The sequence below is a fragment of the Ursus maritimus genome, unplaced genomic scaffold, assembly GCF_017311325.1.
Source record: "Ursus maritimus isolate PB19 unplaced genomic scaffold, ASM1731132v1 scaffold_15, whole genome shotgun sequence".
Classification (NCBI taxonomy): Eukaryota; Metazoa; Chordata; class Mammalia; order Carnivora; family Ursidae; genus Ursus; species Ursus maritimus.
In genome coordinates this window covers 34,381,818-34,399,113 of record NW_024423897.1, presented here as the reverse complement: position 1 = coordinate 34,399,113, position 17,296 = coordinate 34,381,818, and positions in this window count along the sequence as shown.

Here is a 17,296-nt window from a genome sequence, read left to right as displayed (position 1 = left end):
TTACCCACTCTGACTATTAGTTCAGAGATGCCTGAACTAATTGTGCTATTGTGCTATCAATCCTTCCTGGCTCCGAAAGCCAGTGGGTTTTTACATCAAGTTTATAATGTGCCACAGGAGAATGGCAGTCCTGTCTCCCAGATTTAGTGGGGGATGCCTTCCAGGTTCCATGATCCCAACCCACCACCTCTCTCTATATACCATTTAGGCTCCCATTCTCCCATGTCTACTATATGTTAGGAATGCAAATTAACATTAATATTAGGTTAAGTAGCACATCCTTTGGGGAAGTAAGTTTTCTGTTAAGCAAGTCATCAATTAACAAATTCCAAAGTCAAAGATACAGATTTTGCAGTTATTTTGCTGGATTTTCAATGGCAAAAAAAATCTACTCCATTAATTAATTAATTACTTATAGTAGACTTGTGGAAATATGAAAACAGTATTTTAAAAACATCTTAAAAACTAAAAATAAAAGAAAAAAGAAACCCTATGAAATTTTCATTTAGTTTAGGCCACATAGTGTTCTGACAGGCATAATTAATGATATAATTTCCTGAGTGTCCATAGGTCCTGTTTTTTTTTTTTTTAAAACCTATAACACACACATATAACAAAAAACCAAACAGGTAATTAAAGTGCTTCCCATTTTTAACGAGTAAACCCTTCAGAAACCTGTCAGGCAACATCCGGGCCCCACCTCCCACTCTTTATTAACTGACATGTCAAAGAAGAAAGCCGTATCATTTTTATGTTCCCATGGCACAGAAACTAATTTTGGGTATTTTAGGCCAGGGAGATTTATAGATCAGCATCAGAAACTTCTCTTGGGTTCCTGAGAGAGTAGTAACATTCCTGGAATTGGATGGATTTAGTATCCTCCCTGTTTAAAATATGGGCTCCTGTCAAACCTATGGGTATCCCTGAGTAACCTTCTATTATGGCCCAGCTGTTCCTTAAAAGAAGGAATGGAAAATGTCAGCACACGGTGGCAGGTCTCCCCTCCTTTGCTGGGTCACCTTGGGGAGGATTGGGTTGAGCAGCAATTCTGCAGGAGGGTTCTTAAGTTCTCAGGAGAATCTCCTGCCAAATCCTGTTGATGGTGGCCTTTGAAATTGGGCATTTGGTGGAAAGGGAGAGAAAGGGTAGCAGGGAATCAGCATTTTGGAGAAAATGCCAGGTCTTTCGTTAGATCAACTTTCTCAGGGAGCCTCAGGAGGAAGGAAGTTGACGTTTCAGAGTATAAACAAAAAAATTATATAAGGCTTAAATAAAGTGCATTTGTTTTGACTTTTGGTGTTACAAATTTGTTCGTTGGCCAAGGAGAAATAAAGGTATAATTATCATTTGGTTGGATTACCTAGTTGATAGCCACAAAAGAAAGCTTTTAAAACTTTGATGAAAGAAATTTGATGAAAGTCTGGTTACCTTTTAGCTGGTAAGCTCCATGAGATTAGGTGTATCTTGTTTTGCTCATCATCATATTTCCAGTGCCTACAGGTACATAGGGTATGACTATTTGGTGAATGAATGAATGAGTGAATGATGAACACTCAGTCCCAGTTCAAATTTCCTATTCTCCATGGAGATTTCCCTAATCCATTCTGATTTCTCTCTTTTCTGAATTTGACAGCCTGACCTGTTTTTTGGGAACTAGTACATTCTCCCTTGTATGATTCTTTAATGATTGTGTGTGTGTGTGTGACTATGAACAGAACTCTTGAAGTCAGGAGCTATGCCTTACTCTTCTTCTGAGTCTTCTCCTGGCTCCACTCCCCACTTCTGACACCTCAAACACACACATCCTTAGTTACACATTAGTGACTGAATACATACATGTTGAATTGAATTGAAATACTGCAGTGCGTTAGCAAAGAGGAATAAGCAAATGGAGTTCTAGATTTGTGAAAATTCACCATGTTGGAAAGTAATTATGTAAGAAAGCATAAATTTTATACGCTTCCCTAATCATTTCAGGAGTCTTGGGGCTTGGCATGTTCCCACTTATCTTCTTTTGCAGAATATCTCCACCAGTCTAAGCAGGGTCATCATGTGGTTAATTTCTTTATTGCCTTCCCACGAAATACATATTCTCAGAAAGTCCCCACTTTAACTTTGATTGACAACAGCTAATATATCTATGCCGGCAGAGAAAATCTGCTGCTTTGCAACCATCGATTCTTTGAATAGGCAAGCTGGGGATAAATTCATTGGTTTCTCCAGGACTTTGGTTTCAAAGTTGAACAGGTATGAGGAATATGACTCCTGTATGATCATATTTCACGGCCACCACAAGTGGCTGCTAAGAGATTTTCCTTAAGGCTGCAGCTGGGGCTAGTTGGGTGCCTGCCAAGAGCAGGGGCATGATATATTTGCGTGGTGTATATGGATGTCTGTTTTCATAGGTATAATATTCATATATATTGCTTGGGGGATTGAAGGGAAGGGTGTGAATACTCTGTCCTCTCCCACACACCTCCCCAGTGGTTTGTAGGTTGATTCTCCTTTCTGCCTCCTTGGCTTCCAGCAGGGTCCTAAAGACGACAAGTCCTCAGAAAAAGCCAGTACTCAACAGTGGTACCTTCAAGGAGGAAAATTATGCGTGCCATTCACAAGGCTAGGGTAAGTGTTCTGCATAAGGGTATTAAGCCTTGTTGATACACAGTTGTCACAAATAACCAAATATGTTCCTATATTTTCTCTGGAAGCTTCAAGTTTTATTTTCACCCATCCCTTCCCTCATCAGCCTTCAGTCTGGATATCTGTATTAAAGGAATGGCTTGTTGAAGATTTCCAACAATTACCCCCCCTTCTTTTCCTTCTTTAAGATTTTATTTCTTTATTTAAGAGAGAGAATGCTCGAGAGAGCATAAGCAGGGGGGAGGGGCAGAGGGAGAGGGAGAGGGAGAAGCAGACCCTCTGCTCATCAGGGGGCCCAATGCAGGGCTTGATCCCGAACCCTGGGATCATGACCTGAGCCTAAGGTAAATGCTCAACTGGCTGAGCCACCCAGGCACCCCTCCCCCTTTCTTATTTAAGTAAGATCCTATAGAGAAAATAGGATTTCAGGAACTGCTTGAACAAAGGGAAAGAGAGGTCTTAGTGACTCAAGTGCCTTATCTAATTCTGTTTTCCAATTCTTGAACATAAACTTTGCGTCCATCTTTAGAGCACTTGGCATAGTGTTTAGCTTTTTTTCTTTTTTTTCATTTATTTTTTATTATGATATGTTAGTCACCATACAGTACATCATTAGTTTTTGATGTAGTGTTCCATGATCATTGCTTGTGTATAACACCCAGTGCTCCATGCAATACGTGCCCTCCTTAATACCCATCACCAGGCTAGCCCATCCCCCCACCCCCCTCCCCTCTGAAGCCCTCAGTTTCTTTCCCAGAGTCCATAGTCTCTCGTGGTTCATTCCCCCTTTTGTTTAGCCCCCCTTCATTATTTATTCCCTTCCTTCTCCTACCCATCTCTCTGCTATTCTTATGTTCCACAAATGAGTGAAACCATATGATAATTGTCTTTCTCTGCTTGACTTATTTCACTTAGCATAATCTCCTCCAGTTCCGTCCATGCTGCTGCAAATGTTGGGTAATTGTTCTTTCTGATGGCTGAGTAATATTCCATTGTATATATGTTTAGCTTTTTATATATTGATTCCTCTTTGAATTTTTTAAAGTTTGCATTGATTATAGTAACAAAGAATATCCTATATTGCCTATACTTGTTAGAGAACTAGAGGTTAGAGGACAGAGGGAAAAGACTGTGTGTGTGTGTGTATGTCTGCATGCACACACGCATGCGTATCTCAGATTCTGAGAAAACCGAGTAGATCAGGAAGCTCTAACATGGTGCATTGTGTACTTACCAGGTGCCAGCCCTGTACCGTGGCTTTGCAGGCATCATCTCATCTACTCTTCAAATTCTCATAATAGCCATGTGGCAGGTATTATTTTAAGTCTCATTTTACAGATGAGGAACTTACTATTTCAAAAGAGGAAGTAATTTGTCTAAGGTCACACAGCTAGTAATTGGCAAAGTTGGGATTCAAACTTGGGTTTTTCTCACTAAAGCTCAAACTCTTCCTTTTTTTTATTTTTTTATTTTTTTTTAAAGATTTTATTTATTTATTTGACAGAGATAGAGACAGCCAGCGAGAGAGGGAACACAAGCAGGGGGAGTGGGAGAGGGAGAAGCAGGCTCATAGCAGAAGAGCCTTACGTGGGGCTCGATCCCAGATCGCCGGGATCACGCCCTGAGCCGAAGGCAGACGCTTAACCGCTGTGCCACCCAGGCGCCCCGCTCAAACTCTTCCTAATGGTAGGCTATCTTAAGCCCCCTGACAGATTAAAACACACACACACACACCATCACCATCACCATCACCATCATTACTGTCACCACCAACTTTGAAGATTCAGGAACTTTCCCTGAGCTGTGGAGATGTTTGATGAACAAAAGCTCCTAGTACTGATGGCCCAAATGAAGGATGGGACTCAGAGGTTCAGGTTTTATCAGTGGAATGGACTCATAAATACCACCAGCAGCTGAGCTAGTGTGCTGTTTCTGGATTGGGTGTGACTTACAAAGAGGTTTGTGATTTCAAGGGGCACGTGGTTTTTGGAAGTTGCTCTCCTATTCATCCGTAGGGACCAGTCACATATCCATTTCCTGGATGTGGACAGTGGGAGTCTGCAGTAAACTTGGGCTTACTGGATATCTCCTTGTCTTTGCATCTCCCTCTCCTGAAGTTGCCCTGTTTCTTTGTTGATAGAGTGGCTGTTTACTATTGAACACCCTGTTGGCAGGATGCCTCCTGAGTGTTTTGGAAAGATGTGTCATCTGTTGTGGAGGGCTATTTGTCTGGCAGTGTTTTTGCTCTTTCTCATTGTCTCTTTGAGTTTCCCCTGACGATAGCTACAGAGCATCTTGATGTGTTTTTGAAGGTTGAGTCTGTAGCTCTTGGACTACTGACTGTAACTACCTTGGGCCTTAATCATCTTAGAAATGGACCTGGGATTTGGTTCTAGTGTTCAGGCTAGAAACAGAAAGCCAGTTTAAATATCTGAAAGAATAGCTCATCAAGTGATTAAAGAAACATTTTGCAAACTGAGATCAATATCCTAAGCTCAACTCTCACTTAAAGTCAGACCACCAATATAATCAATTTCAGTAGGCATTATCCTGCTCCATCAAGGAGAATCAAGCCATGTTATCTTCATGTGGGCTGCATACATGATGCATAATAGGGGTTTAAGTGAGTGGAATCTCAAAGAGAAGAGGAATCCCATGAATAGCTCATCAGTCACAGATGACAATAAAATGTCGACTAGCTTAATGGACTTGGTCACCTGCTGCTTCCAGGAAGCTGGTTAATTCAATTTGTCAACTTTAGGCAGACGCTAGGGACCCAGGCTCATCCCTAGAACTCATAAGGACCTATATTGAATTCTGATGTCTTTAGTGTCTCACTTCCCTTTTAGTGGCATGTACAACGGGTTCCATTGGCCAAAAAGGTGGGTGATGTTATAAGGAGGCTGCTCTGAATGGGCAAAGAATAAACCCAGCGCTGAAGAAAATTGAGTAAGTTATGACCTGGCATGGTCTTCTTTGTCAGTTTCTACAGCCCTAGAATACTGTGCTTGCTATAAGGAGACCCTTGAGGTCTCTATATGACTGGAGCCACTGAAGAGTAACATCTCACCCCGATGTTTACTTTTTAATATAGAGTTCAAGAGTCGTCTTGCTTCAAATTGAAAGACATTTTCTTTAGTGTGTACCTAAATTCCTCATGGAAGAAGAGGTAGTAAATTCTCCGTGAATCTACCCATTCTCAACAAAAAATAACTCCCTTGGCTCTTCACAAATACATTATCCCATGATAGATAATGCTTACTTAGAATATTCCCTCTGCAGGATGTTGAGCTTGTATGGATATTTTTTAGAGATGTTTATAAGATGTTGAAATACAAAATTGAGGCAACTGATTTGGAATCTGGACATAAGAACTGAGGTAGCATTGTTCCTGCTTTTAGGGGCAGACACTAATGATAACCTGGCCATGGCCTGACTTTCCCACTGAAAAACCAAAGTTCAGGAGAGCAGGATTGCTCTTAGGCATGACCAAATCATTTGAGAGCACCTACCTTTTCTGAGTGACCTAATTAGCATTCTTGAGGCTACACAGCTACAAGCAGTGGTCCAAAGAGTGTAGGTCTGAGTGCTTACAGCAAGCAGCGTTATTTAAGAACTTTCCTGGGGCCCTGTGGCACTATTGAATATCAATAGCCAGTTCCAGGTTCTGAGCAGGGACAGTGTACAGTTACAGAAGGAGTGAGCATTGACATTTTTTGTGCCTGGCCTGGCATCCAAGCGAGCTGCTTGGGTAAACAACATCTAAATTTTACGGCTTTGAACATGTGGCACTCTACACATATTGGGCATTTGAACCGACTGGTAATTTTTAATAAGCAGAATTTCTTTTTGTGTTCACTAGAATTTCCCTGTCATATGTTTTAGATTTTCAGAGCAGTGAACCAGGAGGCCTGGAGCTTCCAGTTTTAAGGAACCAAATTTGAACAATGCCAAAGAGTAAGATTTTAGAAAATTAAATGATCTGTGTAACACTGGTAATGCTTATCACTTTGGAAGGCAAAAGTCTTACTGGGAGACTTTTTTGCAAAGCTAAGTGGATCCAGTTGCTGCCCTCCTCCTTCTGGATTTGACACAGTCTTGATAGTGGTTCATTTCTTACCTTTGTGCAGCAAGATTTTTCATCCTGTTCTAGAAAAATCTGTTTTCTTGTTATCTTGTCCCTACTCCTATGGCTCCCATTCCCAACTAAAAGAAAGAAAGAAAAAAAAAAAAGAGGAAGAAATCCATTCTAGATTAGCAATAATGGGACCTCTGTTTGTTTGGTTTAGGAGTTGGCATTCGTCAAATTTGAAGGTCAATCCAAAGGTCTGGAGACCAGGTAAATGGAAAAGTGGAGGGCTTAGAATTGTCCCACAATAAGTGAAATGAATAATGAGCTTAAACAACTCCCAGAGGCCTTGTAGGATGAACATCATACAAATGATTCTCCTAGCCTTTGTCTTCCACAAAACATACCCTAGACTTGCCCTGTTGGGCACCTTTTCCGCACCCCCGTCCTTATACAACTTAAGTTACCTGGCTATTCCAGTTCCTGGCTCTGGATTCAAGGAGCACTTCTATAGTCCATATTGTTTAGTCCATGTTAGTTTTTCCTCTTTTCTCGTGCTAGTTGTCTGGTTGAGGAAAGCGCCATGCCTTCCTCTACTTTTAAACCCACAGGATCTAGCACACAGCTGAGCACATAATCATGCACAATAAATATTTATGGATTTATTCAGTTTTTATATTATGTAGTGAAGAAGGACTTGGACCAAAAGATGCAAGAGTTCTGGTACTTATGCCTTAGCTTTCTCATCAATAGAATAAGGATAATGGATTAGAGTTAGTGGTTTTCAAGCTTTTTAACAGTGGAACTTCCCCCCCCTCCCCATGAAGTCTTATTTTATTCAAAGCATCAGTAGGCATGAGTATATTAAAAGTTCTATTTTTAAAAGCTTACATTTGTCATGGTTACTTATTATAATTAATTGGCATGTACAATGAGGCTTTCTTTATGAACACAAATCAGAAGTTATAGTAGCAGCTGGTGCTGTGCTTTGTTTAGGTTATACAATATTGAGAAACCCTGATTCACACAGAGGATATTTGCAGATAGGAACAGTTTTCTTTTTTAAACAGAACACCATGTTATTTCAGGGAACCCATCAGTATAAACTACCCAGAAAATTAAAAAAAAAAACAAAAAACAGGAAGACGTTTTTTCTTTAAAGATTTTATTTATTTGAGAAAGAGAGAGTGAGTGAGAGAGGGAGCAGGAGTGAGGGGAGGGGCAGAAGAAGAGGGAGAAGCAGACTCCCCGCTGAGTAGGGAGCCTGCCGCCTGCCTGTGGGGCTTGATCCTGGGACTCCAGGACCATGACCTGAACCAAAGGCAGACGCTAAACTGACTGAGCCACCCAGGTACCCCACGGGAACACATTTTTGATTGAAGTTTTAATCACTAATGACATCTAATACCTGACAGTATTTATTATCTCATAAAAGTCAAATGAAGAAACACCATACTTTATGAATGTGAAACTCTTAAGATGTGATTGATACATCTCACTGTGTTACCGCAGTCAACAATGACTCTACAATTGTATATTTAGGACATGCAAATTAATGAATGTTAGTTTTACTAAAATATAAACATAAGCAGAAGGTAATTAGAAACTTATGGAATAGTACATTTAAAAATTGTACATTTTATTCAATGTAAATTTAACCTAAAAAAAGGAACAGTAAACTCGTATTGAACTCTGGCTTGAGATATGCACCCTGAAGTGTCTAGGAATGAAATGTTTTGATGTCTGCAGCTTACTTGGAAACACATCAAAGAAATGGATTGATGGATGGATTGAGTTGGGTAGTTGTAGAGATCTATGGTAAAGCAAATATAGCAAAATGTTACTTGTTCACTATATAGTTCTTCCGCTTTTCTGTTTGACAATTCTCATATATTGGGCCAAATGTAACTAGAAAGGCAAATCTATCTGAAATGGAAGACTGTATATCAGATACGTGGTATCTTAAATTCTTCTCTGATTCAGTAGGTCAGAGGTGAGACCTAAAAATGTACACTTCAAATAAGCATCCAGGTGATGTTCATGCTGCTGGTTGGGGGGAACACACTTTGAGAACCACTGGCTTAAAAATAGGAAATTTGTTGCCGCACCCAATAAGAAATCTAGAACAATGGTTCTCAAGCTTGGCTGTATAATATAACCAACTAGGAATATTTTTTAAAATCCTGATTATCATATCTTACCACTTACCAGTTAAATCGGATAAGGGGTAAGACGCAGGCATCAGTGTTTTTAAGAACAGATGTTTACAGTGTGCTAGCAAGATCTATAGGAAGGTCACTGGAGTTCAGGAAGTTGAGGTTGCAGTTTTGGTTATTTCATTTGTCCAACAGTGTCATCATGGACTACGTATTTATCTTTGTCTTCTGCCTTCCTCTAGGTGTTGAGCCTTGTTGACTGTTCCCTTCACTGTTGCAAATTGCTTGCCCCTACCCTATCTCAGACCTCACCTCCTCTTAAAACACTGTCCAAAGCTCAGAAAAGAAAGCACCTACCTTCCTTTTGTGCTTTTAAACCTGAAGGAAACCTTCCTAGAAGCCTCCCAGAAGATGCCTTCTCATATCTTTGACCTGAATTAAATGACATGACCAACCCTAAGCCAGTCACTAATGACAGAATGAAATAATTGTGTTGACTTAGACCAGTAGTTCTCAACCACTGTTGACATTAGAATCACCTGGGGACTTTAAAAACTATTGGATGGTGGGACCCATGTCTGACCAATTAAATCAGAGTCCTAGGGTGGGGCTCAGTCACTGGAATTTCTAAACCACTCCCTGGGTGTTTCCAGTGCACAGGCAGAGTTTAGAACCATTAGTTTTGATCAGTCAAGGTTAACTTCTTGGACTGTGAAGAAGGTCACTTTTTAGGAAAACACAGTCACCTGATAATTGAACAAAATCAAGTTTTTGTTAGCATGGGAGGAAGGGTAAAGGCTATTGGAAAAACAGCTGTCAGTCACGGGGCATCCCAGTGCTGTATGGTTTTTTTTTTTTTTTTAAAGATTTTATTTATTTATTTGACAGAGATAAGAGACAGCCAGCGAGAGAGGGAACACAAGCAGGGGGAGTGGGAGAAGAAGCAGGCTCATAGAGGAAGAGCCTGACGTGGGGCCCGATCCCATAACGCCGGGATCACGCCCTGAGCCGAAGGCAGACGCTCAACCGCTGTGCCACCCAGGCGCCCCCCAGTGCTGTATGGTTAATCATAATTGCCTAGGCTTATACTCCCAGTGAGAGCTGGACTCTGCTCCACTTCTTTACAGCCTTAACAAGTTCTTATCTTAATGCCTTGCACAGAGTAGGTGTTTAGTATAGTTTTGTTTATTATTAATTGCCTTGTCAGTCTGCCGAGGGATTCACTAATAGAGTGAAATTCCTTTGCTCGGACATTTAAACCTGCCAGATGGACTGCTTTCCCTCCCCCAACATCGAAGCCAGAGAAGACCTTGAAAGGTCTCGCTCTGCTCCTTGATTAGTGTATCTGCCTCTTGACCCCACTATGGTTTTATGTGACAGGGAAATTCCACACTCCCGGCATGAATGCTTGGCCTGACCGGAGCCATGCCAGGAGCTGCTGCAACGTTTATGTGTGCCTGCTTTTGTCTTCAGGGTGGTAAGGGCTAAAGTTTGTCGTTCAGAGCTGACTCGGGCAAGTCAGCACTGGGGCTCTTTTGTGTGACAAGTACATTTGGATGCATAACTGAGAAACTTTTCCTCCCTCTGCAGAGAACTTGGCATTTCCCTATCATGGTTAGAGAATAAGCATTTGAAGATTGACAAGGTGAAGAGATAGGCCATCAACTGTAAATTAAGGGAGTTGATGGGGAGGGGGCTGTTTGTGACAGCAGAAGCACTGATTCCTTTTTATTCAGCAAAATCCTGTGCATAGCTCCTCATTCACAACTCCTACTGAAGAGAATGTTGAAGAAGAGAATATTGCTCTGTGGAGGTGTAATTGGTGTATTAACCTGTAAGTTGTTTCATTTGGGGCAGAAAAGGAGGAGGTTCTAAGAGCAAGGTCTAAGGTGTAATCATTTGGAATTTTTTATTTTGAGGTGGGAGGAGGGTGTTCGATAGTTAATCATTACCGTCCCCGTAATAAAGTCTGAAATAAAGACTTTGTATTCTGTTACACAAGACCCCATTCTCAGTGATTGTTGCTTCTTCTCATTTCTTTCCTTTCCAAACTCATAATTAGTCCGGGCATCCCCTATTAATTACTTGGTTCTTGGTAACCCGAGACACTACTGGTAAGCTTGGACAGACTCAGCTTGGAGGGCTGGCTCGCATCTAACTGGTATTGGTATCAAATTCACTACATGACGAGCAGAAAGTGGCCATTTCTTTCCTACCATTTGCTCTGAACTGAAAAATACTTGTATCACAACTACCTTGCAGATGAAAGATTTTGCAGACCTCTCATTTCAGGGACAATTTTCCAAGGATTCGGGGAGGGGGACTGTAAGTATATTGCAGTCTGTTTGAAGCCGACACTAGCCATTCGGAGAGGTAGGTGAAGCCAGGTTGATTCACTTTGGAGGCCCACAGCTGGCAGTGGCCTGAGTGGTATTGATTTCTCCTTTGTTTTCAATAACGTTCTTTGAGAGCTCTACAAAGCCAGCAGTACAGCTTTACGGGGCCAGAGTAGGAGCTCACGTTTTCTTTGCCAATTGCCATTTCCTATAAATCTTACAAAGACCCTTGCACGCTGTTTACAAAGATGCACCATCTGAGCGCCAGAGCAAGGATCAGATTCTTTTTCCGAAACTTCATTAAGTACAACTTTCATCCTTCTTCCATGAAGAATTATTGTAAAAAGTGAAACCTCTGCCACATGCGGCTAACGAAGGAAGCCATGGAGAGTGTGTGTTCTTGGGCCCAAGACAAGTGCCTTTAGTTTGCCAAGTTGACCGTCGTCCAGGCTTCCAAAGAAAGGGTATATCCCAGCCCCCAATCCTCATCATTTATTTCCTAAGAATTCCTATGGATGTGTTAAATGAGTATAAATGTGTCTCAAGTCTCAAAAAAAAACAAGAAAACCTCAGTTTTTCTTTCCCCAATAAATCTTCTATTGCTGACTGGTTGACACCCAGAGTGAGGAAGGACAAGCTCCACACCTGAGAATTTTCTAGTTCCTGGCCACACCTGCTTGGTGAATGGAGTGACAAGGAGGGGGAGAATTGTGCTATTTCTGTTTCATCTTGGGAGGCAAGAAGAAGAGAGAGCGGCCAAGTTACTCCTCCATTCCCCACCAGTAGCCTCCCTGCTTGTCCAATTCCTCAGGGTTTGGGGAGGGGTGGTTTTACCAGTTCTGGGAGGATTTCTGAAACTCTGAGGAATTGGCAAGCATTTTGATCCTGGCTGTTCTCTGCTGCTGGTGAGTCTCCTCATGGGGAGGACAGGGGCAGTCAGAGGAGGTGAGCTGCACTACGTGGAGCTGAAGTTTGGGGAGCCCTGGCGCAGAGCAGGCGGGGGGCGTGGTACAGGAGGGAGGCTGCGCCCTGACGCTGGCACTCCGTGATGCTGCAGGTGATGGTTGGGTGACTTATTCAGTTTTTATCCTCCTCTCTCGGTCTGGAAAATGGGGATGACACCATTGAACTACTCAGGGTTTCCAACATGTATGACTGTGTAGGATTTGCCAATAGGAAATGTTGACTTTGCCAACTGCATGAGCCTGGCTTCCCAGATTGGGGGGGGGGGGGCTCACCGAAACGCCTGCATTCACAGAGCTTTCACCAGGCTCTTTTGGTCTTTTGGTCTAAATCCTGAAAATGCCCTAACAAGACTTTTTGCAGGCTTGGCTAGTTTGTTAGCTCTTATAGGATGGTGAACATGCAAAATGAAGGCCAGTCATGCGTTTGCAGCTTTTTTCCTTGTGGAGAAGCCCAAGGTATTAACTAGAAAAGAAATGGAAGAGATGTTTTCACTTCTCAGAAATTTGGCCTTCTGCCTGGATATTTCTTCGCCTTTGGGTGTCCGTTGCCTTATGACTCTTGCTGTCAAAAGAAAAGATACAGCATGCTAATTTGAAAAATCTTTAAAAAAAATATAAGGACAATCTTCATACATTGTAATTTGCCTGTGAGTCAGATATTCTTATCTTTTGGCTGACTACAGTAGTCACCTTCTCTACTGGAAATGTGCTACCGTCTTGTGTGATTCAGTTAGAAACAGGCTTTCCATCCATTTGAGCATTTTCTTTGGTGATCTTGAGCCATTGCAATGAAAACATGCATTTTCAGCTTGGAATGCAATTTCTGTGGAGATGGGCTGCTTTCCTCCAGTGTTTTCAGGATTCTTGTTGGTCCCTTTTCATTTGACTTGGAGGGCAGGAGCCCCACCTTACCAAGGAACTCAACAGCAGACATTAATGCAACCTTTTTAAAAATGCTTGGAGCAGGATTAACATCCACCACATAGAAGGCTGAGCCCCGTCATTTCTCATTCCTGTACTTTATCTCTAGCAAGGGACGGCCGCAGCACTCAAGCTCCCACTGCATTTCTGGGTGTGTCCTCTTTTTATACTCAGTTTACTTCTAGCTGCATGGCCTTTGCTGCCACTGCCATTCTACCTCCAAGTCAGTTGGGGGAGTGAGATGGGGGTGTAAGGTAAGAAAGTGTTCCATTCTGTCCCCTTCCTGTCCTGAGTTCCTCTAAATAACAGGGTATTCAATAGGTGGCAGTTCCCAAGAATTCAAAAGGTATGAATAATGCTAATGGCAGAAATATCGTGAGGCTCTTCAGTTTCTCTTATTTTATCCAACCACTGTGTCTGTACTCACACCTCGTATATCAAGGGCTGAATTATGAGTTGGTAAAAGATCCCTCCCCAGCTATCTACAAGGCTGGTCACCAACCTGGATACTCAGTGTGGGTCTAATCCAAGTAAGTTCTCTCTCTGAGTCTCAAGAATTTTGTTCTGTCAGAGCAAGATCGTGGAGCCAGAAAACCGTGGATCCTTGAACCACAGACATATATAGATTCTTAGAAATTTTGTGATTCATAGACTTTGTGACTGTATATCTCTAAGTAGAATGTACTGAAAGTTCTCTAAGGTTTATGCATTGGATTTAAATTTCTGTGGTGTTCCACATACCATGCTATTAGAGTAGGTATTGTTTTTTCAATTTTACTGATGAAGGAAACATTAGAAGTGACTTAGTTATCAAGCCTAAACAGGACTTTTTAGTGCAGGGAGTATCCTGAGAGACTATCTGGTAAATTTTACAGAGAGGGAATTGGGCTCTGAGGGAGTTAAATGTACTGTCCAAGGTGGATACAGCTGGTTGTCAGTCAGAGCTAGGGGCAGTTCCATGTGGCCTTGACTCTGCTCTTCCTTGCACCATCCTTTCTCCCCAACCATTATCAGATTGAGGCAGATTCGATTCCAATTGAGAGAACTCCATTTTGTGTATCAGCAAAGCTTGTGATATTAAAAAGAGCCTAGAAATGTAAATCTGTATTAATTTAAGAAGCTAAGTGATATTGATACTTCTGACATGCTCTGTGGTACACTTTTTATTCATTATCATGGTCTGTAAGTCTTGCTGTATTTTAGGGTGCTGGTTGTTTTATGCCTTGAGGGTGGTGTAGACTTTGTGAATCTATCTAAGTAGCATGTACTGAGAGTTGGGGGCCTTACTGGGCATGAAGTTGAAGTCTTTCTATTTCATCATTTTTTTTTTCCAGCTAATATGGCAGACAGTGCCCTTCCTTCCTTCTTTCCTTCTACCCCCTCCCTTCCCTTTTCTTCCTTCCCTTCCTCTCTTTCCTTTCTTTTCTGCCTGCTCCTCCTTCTCTACATCTTCTGCTTACATCGTTCTCTTCCTTTGCTTCTCCTTCTTTGATAAAGGAATGGTTGGGAGTGAATTGTCAGGATGAAGGTGTAGGGTATGTTTATGGTTCAGTCAATGCTAATTGTCTTAAATCACTTCATTTGCTGGCACCCTAGACTAAACAAAACAAAATTGTGGAAAAAAGAAGATATATGTATATAGCAAAGTCATAAATAGGCATTCACCTGTGATTGTGAAATCCTCAGTTCCTAATGGCATTCTTATGAAGAAAGTGTGGTCTTGGATGACATGATCATAGAGTAGGTAAGATTTGTGTCTACTTTATTCCTGTATCCCCACATCCCCTGGATGACATGATCATAGACTAGGTAAGATTTGTGTCTACTTTATTCCTGTATTCCTATATCCTGTATCCCCACAATTTGAAGACAGGATCTGGGACTTCTGAGGGTATATAAAGGGGCAACAGAGTTATCTAACATCCCTAAATTCAAAAAACACAAGCCAATCAGGTTAACATCTTCCCTGACTTTTCTTAAGAGTCTAGATATGATCTTATGGGAGTAATCCCAAATGGTGTAGGCCAGAGGGCAAAACTTCATTTGGATTTTATTGCTAAGACTTCTCAAAACAGAATTAATTCTGGGCAGACTGTAGTAGGAAAAGGAGTTAATACTAATGAGTTGGAAGAGTGTAACTAAGCTTGTAGCTAAGGAAAACAAATATATTCCTAGAGATTAAAAGGCACTAATCTTCCCTATGAAAGGGTGGGTGGGACTCAATCCTCTTTTCATTTAGATTTATCACATAGAGGTGTATGTGTGTGTGTGTGTATTTCATCTTCTCTAGAAACTTCTTTCTTCTTTTTTGAAGCTAATTTAGACCATATTTGATAATATGGAAATAGTTCTAACCATGATGGTTTTCAACAATTAAGGGCCTTTGAAGTATTCCCCTGGCACTACTGAGATGAAAGGTGCCATGATCATCCTAGGCCATTTGGAGATTGTAGTGACAAATTGTGTAGTAAGTGCTTCCTTGTGAACTTGTGGTTCTTATCAGATTTTGGAGTATGCTGATGACCGAGGTGAGGGCAGGACTTGGAGCTTGCCTGCTTCACTGCTCATGCATAGCTTCCTTTCATCCCTCTTTCCAGTTCAGGAGCTCCAGAGTTTTTCAAAGGCCATTACACTGCCCAATAGCATTCCTAAGAGTGGAAGGAAGACTGTTTGTTTAGCTGAATTAGAGGAAGTCTCCTGAGGCCAATGAAGTTTTATTGAGCCATATCTGGAAGGACTAAAAAAACGAAGTGCGTTTCTTCGTTTTTTGTTTTTTTTTTTAATATTCTCTTGAAAAGGTAATCTGCACTGAGATTTGAGCCAGCTGACAGCAGTTGAGAACATTATTCATAGGACAAAAAGAGAGGAGGAGCCTGTGGGAGGCGACACTTCAAAATATTGGGATAGACCGATCATTTGACTGAATTGAATTGTGAAAGGGAGAGTCTAAGAATTTCATAAAGTCAGTTATAGGCTTTGGTGCCACTTGCTGCGTGTATAATGTGTCAGATGGCGAGGGCTTGCTGGGAGGTCTGAAGGGATTCCCAGCAAAAGGTAACAAAACTGGAAGATTTGCTAGATGGAACAGTAAGGAGCAGATTGGGAAACCTTAACAGTAAGGAAAAGTTGGGGTGGAACTAAGTGTGGCAGCGCCATGTCACATACCGAAAATATATCATTATAGATAGATACTTGTGTGGGAGTGTGTGTGCACACGCATGTGTTTGATTGTGCGCAGCCACTATGAATACAAACACTTTTAACCTAACACTTAATGCTTACTGTGTACCAGGCACTGTGCTGGAGTCAGTGGTTTGGATCTCACAAGACTTTTTGTCCTCTGAATGTTGCTGTGCTTTTTGTAATAAGCAAGCTTGACCTGCGGATGCAGGATTACGCTTGTTTGCCTACAAGGGAATAAAAAACAGAACCAAACGACACAAAAGCCAGAAAGCATATAAACCCATGGGATTACTTTGGGATTCAGGGTAAGTACTATGGTCAACCTCATTTTATAGAACACACAGGAGTTAAAGATTTTGCCTAAAGTCACACAGTTAGAAAGTGGGCTTGGTGGGATTTGAATGTGGACAGTGTGGGATTAGAACATGGCTGCTGAACCGCGGTAGCACTTGCCCTCTCTACAGGCACTTCTTAGTCCTGTTTGTTTTCATGCCTAAACGCACATAAAATGATGTTCATGGGAATAGTTAAATAATTTTGGCTTGTTCCTGTGAGAGAACACCATGCATCTGTTAAAAATAATATTCTCAAAAAATATGTATGAATACTTAATGTTACGTGAAAAAAGCAGGCAATAGTTCTGTATTATAATTTGATGCCAATTTAGTTTTTTAACGATTATAAAGGGAAAAAAGTGGAGACCATCTAACTGTCTATCAGTAGAATAAATAAACTATGGCTCACTCATACAATGGAATACCACATCTAGTTCAGCAGAATGAAAGCGATATCCATGTATCAACATGGATAAGTTTTAAAACATACTGCTGACTGAAAAAAGCAAGGTACAAAAGGATGCACATGTCATTATACCAATTATGCAAAATTTTTAAATATACAAAAGAACATACACTTTTATGGAATATGTATAAATACATAGTAAAAGTGTAAAAATATGCACAGAATCTGTACCCACTTCAGCTTGAGGATGGCACTTCCTAGATTTCTGTTAGGAAGGAGGGAGAA